This window comes from Anoplolepis gracilipes, chromosome 10 (genome assembly GCF_047496725.1).
Source record: "Anoplolepis gracilipes chromosome 10, ASM4749672v1, whole genome shotgun sequence".
Classification (NCBI taxonomy): domain Eukaryota; kingdom Metazoa; phylum Arthropoda; class Insecta; order Hymenoptera; family Formicidae; genus Anoplolepis; species Anoplolepis gracilipes.
The window spans coordinates 11,921,582-11,930,259 of record NC_132979.1 but is presented as its reverse complement, the minus strand read 5'-3'; the positions used below and the strand labels follow the sequence as shown (position 1 = coordinate 11,930,259).

At 29.0% G+C, this 8,678-nt stretch overlaps 1 long non-coding RNA gene and 1 pseudogene across 1 annotated transcript; both read left to right on the top strand.

The window, feature by feature from the left end:
• The first annotated feature begins 1,738 nt into the window (after positions 1 to 1,738).
• LOC140670252 (uncharacterized) lies at positions 1,739 to 3,097 on the top strand. Its single transcript, XR_012047516.1, has 3 exons — positions 1,739 to 1,823; positions 2,595 to 2,682; positions 2,812 to 3,097. It is a non-coding gene; the product is annotated as an uncharacterized lncRNA (long non-coding RNA).
• Positions 3,098 to 4,660: 1,563 nt separating this feature from the next.
• Positions 4,661 to 7,436, top strand: LOC140670294 (proto-oncogene tyrosine-protein kinase ROS-like; annotated as a pseudogene).
• The last annotated feature ends 1,242 nt before the right edge of the window (positions 7,437 to 8,678 follow it).

The window sequence follows — 8,678 nt, the reverse complement described above, 5'->3', positions numbered from 1 at the left end:
GGTTTTAAAACGTAAACGGAACTCCCGTAGTGTAGACGAATTGCTCGAGTCAGCGAACGACCGAAAAATCTGTGCCGAATGAATCTGATGTTGTACTGTCAACTGATTTTAAATTTTTTTGGATGTTCGTAATGCGCGAGTCTTTCCTTTTTATATTAAATCTTGAGGGCGTGTTAACAATTTGGGCGGGAGTATTTTTGAGATTTTGACGTGTAAAAAGCTGTCGTTCGGTGAGATCCTTCTCCTCCTTATTTTTGATTGTTGCTGATTGGTTATCTCTTGGGATTATGCAGCTGTTTTTATCCATTATTTATTTAGGGGATCTCGCTTTCGGTCTTTTTCGGTCATTTCTTTGAACATCGATTTCAATGTTTAAAACATTTTTTCATTCCGCGGCCCTCTTATGACTGGTCGGGCAATTATTGCTTTATCTTTATAGAAGGTAAAAACGTGGAGCCGATAGTGCGTAGCGGCATTATTTGTTTCTTTCTTAGGATTATGCAGCTGTGTTTGTTAATTTATTCATTTAGAGGATCTCACTATCGATCCTTTCCGGTCGTTTCCTTTGAACATCGATTTCAATGTTTTAAAATATTTTTCGTCGCGCGATCCCTTTTATGATTAGTCGGGCGATTATTGCTTCATTTTCGTGGGAGGAAAAACGTGGAGCTGTCAGGACGTAACATTTTCTTTGATCTAACTTTATGCTTAAAGATTTTTACACAAATAAAACTAAATGTTATACATTGCAAATAACAGATTACTTGTATTAATGACTGTATTCATAATTAAAGAGTTTTAACAGTATTAAAAAGTATATATACAATTTGTTAGTTTTGCATTATACATTTAAAAATCAGTGTTATATAATATAAAATTAAACTTAATTAAGACGGTATATTAAAATTTAAATGTAAAGATAAGAATTTTTTAATATAAATTTTTAAATTAATCATTCCGTTGATTCTCTGGTACACTGTTAAATTAAACACATATGTGATACTTTTGCTAGACATGATTTTTTTTTAATTTTTGAAATGTTTCTATTTCTTTAAATATTTATTTGTATTTATTAATTTATATATAAAACATACAGTAAATTAATTTTTATTTCACATTAATTTGATGTGGAAATTCAAAATTTTTGAGTTAAAATAAATTACATCACGAAACAGCTACTAAATTCAAAGTAAAAGATTGACGCAGTAAAATTTTAAATTGGCCTTCAATTAAGACCAATAGAGAAATCAACATGCACAACAGCTGTTACTCGCTATGCGTATTTTATTTATTATGCTATTTTTTATTTATCATACTTTTTTACATTTTTCTAAAGATTATGCAAAACATTATATACAATATTTAATTTAAAACACATTTTGCAATACATAATCTGTTAAATACTAAATTTGTTGAACACCTAATAATACGAATGCAAATAATGGACATATCGACGTAAGTGAAGCAAAACAGTTCGCGGTTTTAAATATAAATTATTTACTTTAATTTTGAAATTTAACTTAATTTCTGACGCCTTACTAACAAAGCTAATAGTTGTTTTAAAATGTTAAAAAGAGATATCTGTCGCATATTTATTAATTTTCATATTTAGAATTTTACTTTCATTATTTCATCGATTTATATTTATCTGCGAAATAAATTTTGATCTAATCGCTTATGTATTTTTTATCAAGCAATTCGACGAACACTTACAAACTATATAATGTATATTTTTCAGCAGGATGTCTCAGCCTCCGAGATTAATGATCACTACATGTTATCAAACGTCTCTTCTGACAGCATGACTATATTAAATGAAAGCGGTAAGAGTTTATTGCAGACATGTCTACATTCCTAAAATCTACTGATAAATTATAAGAAAACAAACTTTGTATATAAAATGTTATCAAAATAAAATTGAATTATAAAAAAGGTATAAAAATAATTTAAACTTTTTACTCAAGAAATAAAAATTAAATTAAAAAAATATCTCGTCAGTAAAAATAAAAAATATAAATAAAAAAATTCATATCAAGAGAAGAAAAAAAGTTAATGTCATTATTTTGCTAGTTACGTCGTTTATAAGCAGTCACAAATTTTATATTTTTAAATTTTTTCAATAATTAATAAAATTACAAGAACTGATGAAAGCACTATAACCATTGAAAAAGTTCTATCTATCATTACATAATTTGTTTTCGCTGCAAAAGTTTTATTTTAGAATAAGATTTTTTCTTCTTGCTGAATTATTAATTGTGTTTCTAAGTCTTAAAATAAAAAATCATATTTTTATATTATTCAATTATTTTGAAAATCATTACTGTAGCTATTGGTTAATTTTTATCATACTTATGTTTTCATTTCTTTTCTTTATTTAAAAAAATGATTGTCATTAGAACTTACTTATTATATAATATAATTTTTTAGTTATATTTCAAGAAATTTTTCCACTACATTTTTTTTAATTATTGAAATTAGAATTCTTATATGTAATTATAATACACTAAATAAAATTTTGAAATCTTTACCAAGATTTAATTATATATATACTTTCAATTCTTTTATATAATTACACAAAATTCTAAAATTTGTAGACATATTTCCAAGCGAGCCAACATTTCCCAGGGCATTCGTAGATTTTGGCAATAAATTAAACGAGAAAAATATTTCTGTGACATTCAGGTAAAACATTTTTAAGTTGTTACTTGTATTCGTATATATGTATAGAAAAACAATTTTGTTTGTCTCTAATTATGTCAGAAATTCACTAAAAATAAAAAGAATAAACTAAAATAGCTTTTTTCTTCATAGATGGAACAAACCTGAATTTACAAATGGAGTGATACAAAAATACATGGTCGAGTGTTAGTTTACCAAGAACCAAACGAAAATTATACATGTCGCTAATATTTTAGCTACACAGCACATATTGCAATACAAAATGTACAATTTAACGCCTGATACGATGTACTACTTTAAAGTACAAGCGCATAATGAAGTTGGTGCCGGTCTTTACACAAATATCATCAATGTGTCCACGACACATGAGAATCCGGTACCTCTATTATTTATCGTCCCAGAGTATGATGTGCTGAAAGTATTGCATGCGGATTTGCAAATCAGCTTTCCACTTATAAAATGCTTAACTAGAGAAGTCGCTTACTTAGAACTGGATTGTAAGATTTATTGGATCAATTATAACACAGAACTAATGACATGTGATTTTGATCTAAATGCAATCGAAGTAAATAATTGTACAAAAATAACTGATGTCCATCCTTTTACGTATAATCTCCGCATAGATTGAGTGGCAAGAAATCTTTATTGGACGGAATATGATTACATAAACAAACACAAATAAATCGAGAAGATTATAAAGCTAGACTTAGCATTATGGCAAACTGGAATAGTCAAAAACAATACTATTCTGCAAATAGATCATATGGTTTCATTTTTAAATGTGCTGCCTTCTACAGGGTACATTAAATTTCATTTATCTAAAAAAATAACTGTTTCTTTTAACAAGTTTGCGACGTATGACTAAATAAATAATTTTACACGCACGACTACCGATTTTACAAAACATTATATTTACTAACATTAGCGTGTCTCTACTGGTAGCCAAAGAAAGTTGTAACAAAAAACAAGCGTGTTTCATCATTTCGTACAGTAACGTCGCAAATGTGTTACAAATTTGTTTCATAATTTTCTATTAATGTGGTATGACTTTTATTAAAGATCATATATTATAGAATCATAAACTGACGTAGAATTACAAAAATTTTAAATAATCGCATAGATTTTGTGCATGCGTGTGCGATATACGGTTAAAATAATGTTTTATAATTAGAGAATAATACGCTTTTTTTCCAGATATCTTTACTGAAGAGAATTTAGTTCATCATTTAATCATGAAGCAGTGCAATTGGATTTAAATGGAAAAAATATTAAACCTTTTTGGAAGAATAATTCATGTTCTTGCTCGTATAAAAAACAATTGAAAAAGCAACCTTCATGCAGGTTGATTACACGAATATTGACAAACCATTAATGTATTGGATATGTCAAGAATTGGAAAATTACTTAATTGCAACAGACATCTATGGTTGTAGCTGCAACCTGGTTCAAAACAATGAAATATGTTTCTCACGTTTAACGATTGACAAGATAAATCTTTACTTGTATGATTACAGGACTAAAGTAATCTACATTTTAAAGAAAAAATATGCACTTCTCGACAGCAAAGAAAACGGAATAAAATATGTTCAAAAAGTAGATAATTTGGATAAAAGCGTGAATAATGTTATAGCTTTGAGTAATTCTTTACAAACATATCCCCCGACAAAATGTCTAGTACCTGACATAAAAGAATTTCAATTTAGTTATTAATTTTTTAAAAGAAAAGGCGACAACTACAAACTACAGCATCGTTCTAAACATCCAATCAATCCCCATTGACGGACTTAAGAAATACAATTTAGCCACCACTATGTATATCATCTCCGTGAGATATCAAACTTGTTTGAACAATGACCCTGACGAATTTGACGAATTCTACGTGAAAACGCACAAACGGCTTTACGAAATACAAAATTTAACTCCATTCACAACGTACATATTGAAATTTGCATTAAGTAATTTATATGTCGACAAGTTATCGATGAAGTTGCAATTCGGGGAGGATATAATTCTAAAAACTACCCCTGGCAAGCTCAATGCGCCGGAAAATGTGACAGTTCAAGTTCTAATGCCTACTCTGGCGGTAGTCTATTGGATGCCACTCAAGAACATTAACTGCGTGGCAGTGACCTACGAGGTGCATTGGATGTCACATCTTTTTCCAAATGGCACTCGAAAAACAATTACTCAAAAAGAGTACGACATTCGCCTTATCAATCAATCTGAACGTACGACAGATGGCAAGTTTTTCATGTTAAATCATCAACTGGTTCCACGACAGGAATACTTGGCATTTTTCCGAATATATCCAGTTAATTTCAGCAATTTATTCACTGACAGTTTAATAAAAAATGTCTACGCATTTCCGGAACCAAATAATTTAACTCTGAGCGGGTTTAGTATAAATAGATTAAATAACTCGTGGAATCTCAGCGATAATATAACCCATTACACACTGAAGTACAAACAAAATCAAATGCAATTATGGGAAATTGCAAACAATACTGAGACAAATAATTATAGAGTAGAATACTATATAGAAAATTTACTGCCAGGAACTTTATATGAATTCCGTTTGATCCTGAGATATTGCAATTACGAGGAAGAATTTATATGGCCGTCTGATGGAGAATTTACTTTTAAAACACATGGTAACATAAATAAATGTATTATGTAATCATGTATTTATTTTTCATAAATTTTTTGAATTAAGAATTTAAGTAAAAACTTTTAAGTAAGAATATGTATATAATACAAAATCTTTTAATTACTTTGCTTAATTTACTCTAATGCCATAAGCGTTTTCAGCCTGCATATTTTTGCAAGCGAAATTGATATTACTAAATTTGTAGTTATCTTTAACAATTAAAGCTTCCTAATTGATACAAAATCATCCTGTCCTTCAATCCTGAGCTGGCACATGTTTCTGATTTAATAGGTACATGAAACTTTGTAGTCTCGTTAAGTAAGCATTCCAAGAGCACTTGAAACATCTCCTTTATTACATAAAAATAAAATATATACAAGTTTTGCTACTAGGACTTGTACCAGTTAAATTGGAAACCTTTGCGAGCACAGATTCACAATTGACGTGTATAGATTGCAACGTTTAATTGTCAAAAATAATTTTAAAATGAGTAATCAGATTGATAATTTATTTGAATTAGTTTAAATGGATTTGATTGAAAGTAAAAAGATTGGAATTTATATTATGATGGAACAAAAAATTACTGGTACTACAAAAGAGATGAATCAGAAATATCAATTTAACGTGCGGGCTGAAAACGTTTACGACTTTAGAGACTGGAGTAATTCAAGCGATGTCATTGATTTAACAGAACTATTTTCTACGCATTATGATCTGATAATAATATCAACAATCGCGAGTCTCAATTTAATCGAAACGAACTTACATTAACCATAATCGAAAGAAAGCAAATTACTCTAACAAAGCTTGTAAGTAGTGGTGCGTTTGGAAAGGTAAAAAAATCATTTTTTATGGCTTAAATGTATTCTTAAAGACTTTTGCTAATTTTTTAATCAGAAAATTTTAAAATAAATACACATTTTTTAATAAAAACAATTTCAAAGTTCAAATTTTTTGTAAGCAGTTTAATAATTTAAATTTATTTTTAACGTGTATGTTATCGACTTGTATTGACTATAAAATATCTTGCAGGTTTTTTAAGGAACTGTCAAGGATTTAGAAGAGCCGGGCCCAATGCCTGTCACAATAAAGATGCTACGCAGCAATGCTTCCTCGCAACAGATAACGGAATTTTTTCGAGAAGCTAAGTTTATGAGTCATTCTCGCCATCCGCATGTTCTAAGATTGTTGGGAATTTGTATGGACGTGGATTCACCATGGCTCATATTAGAATTAATGGAAACTGATTTACTCGAATATTTAAGAGAGAGTCGAACATTGGATCCGTTAGATTCGCAAGCTTTGCGTCTGCAAGATTTACTCGCCATGTGTGAAGATGTTGCGCGAGGATGTTGCTACTTAGAAAAATTGCACTTTGTGCATAGAGATCTTGCGTGTCGAAATTGTTTAATAACATCGAGAAATCGCGAAAATCGTATTGTGAAAATTGACGATTTCGGACTAGCTAGAGATATTTACAAGGATCAGTATTACCGCAAAGTAAATATACAATTATTTAATAAATAAAGTAATACACTTATAGACACTTAAGAGAAAATAAAACTTTGTTTTCTATTTTTACATTGTAATAATATTATACATTTGTAAATTGATTTAAAAAAAAACTATTTTTATTAGTATAGTATATGTAGAAAAAATAACTTAACTTTAACTGCACATATTTCTAGTTTTAAAAATATGTGGATGCTTTTGGCAAAAGATTTATTATGCTAAAATTATATTTTAGAAAGGAGGTTTACTTCCTGTTTGCTGGATGGCATCAGAATCTTTAGTGGTCGGAATATTTACTTTACAAAGCGATGTTTGGGCATTCGGAGTTGTAATGTGGGAAATTATGTCATTGGGTGAGCAGCCTTATCCCGCCAAAAGTAATGACCAAGTATTAGAGTATGTGCGCTCGAAAGGCAAATTGCCGAAACCTCTCAACTGTCCACCGATATTGTACGAATTGATGCAGCATTGTTGGAATGTGGCGAATGATAGACCAAACTTTAAGTTTTGTCTCAATAATATTGTGTCTTTGAGAAACAGCACAGAAGATGCGACACTTAGCTCAGTAGATGTTATCAGAAATGCAGAAATAAATTAAATTGTAATTCTTTTATATGCGTATCATTACATAGTGGAATAAATTTTTGTGAATTGATAATGTCGATTGAAGATATTGTTAAATAGTAAAAATATTGCTTTTACTTTTGTTATATTTTTAATACATTTACTATTATATTAAATTGTTTGTTTTATTAATTATAATATTATGTTAATCAGATTATATTATAATATTAATAATACATATTGATACAATAATTCTTGCATATACTCGATTTTACGGTATTTGCATTTTATTTTGTTGTATTTTCCCATATCTATTAACAATATCGGACAATAATTAAAGTGTAGTACTATAATTAATTTATACAATATACCTGGTATACATCAATATAAAGTTATCTGTTCTATGTAGACAACTTGTTTCTTTTTCCTATTCTTTTTTTTTATCATATAATCACTGTGGTGTTTAAATTGGAAAATTATTAAAAAAGGCTTAAAGGATCTTGAATAAAAGGTTTCTATAATGACGTCAATTTTGCGATAAACGAGATGTAATTAAATCAAACATAGTAATTGTATAACATTGTCAGAATAATATAATAAAGGAAATTAATAAATGAAGACATGTGATCAAAACAGTTTAAAATAATTTAAATAGAATAAAATATGGCGGACATTTTGACTCGATTATTCGAGTCTTCTTCAGCGCAAAAATTACTTAAATTGTTAGAGATTCAAATTCAAACGCGTATTTTAGTCATCGCGTATGGGCTACACGCGATGCATTCTCAAACACACAATCAGGACTGCCATCTATATACGAGTTTGTTCTCTATCTAGTTTCTTTTTATTAATTGCTTACTACCGACTTTATTATTATTAGTTTTTTTCTTTTTCTACAGCAGAGTGTGTGCGCTTTTATAAGTATTACCTATACTCGAGTTAATATAATACTCGCACATTATAATAAATAGATATTACAACGGACTAACAGCCGTTTTGTTTTATCGGTCGTCCTCCACAAGCCGTCCTTACGTTTCAACATAATTATACATGATATATTAAAAAAACGAACATTAAACATAGATTAAAAGTTTAGCGTAATATGTTAGAAAAAAGCGGAGTCGCAATGAACGCACGCAGACGGGAATATAAAAATAGATAACATTTTCCAAATAGTACATTGGCCCTCTCTAATTCGATTGTCAGGAGGACCAATATTGTGTCTCATATAATTGTCATATTTTTGAAAATTCTAATATCTGAAAGCAGAGATTCG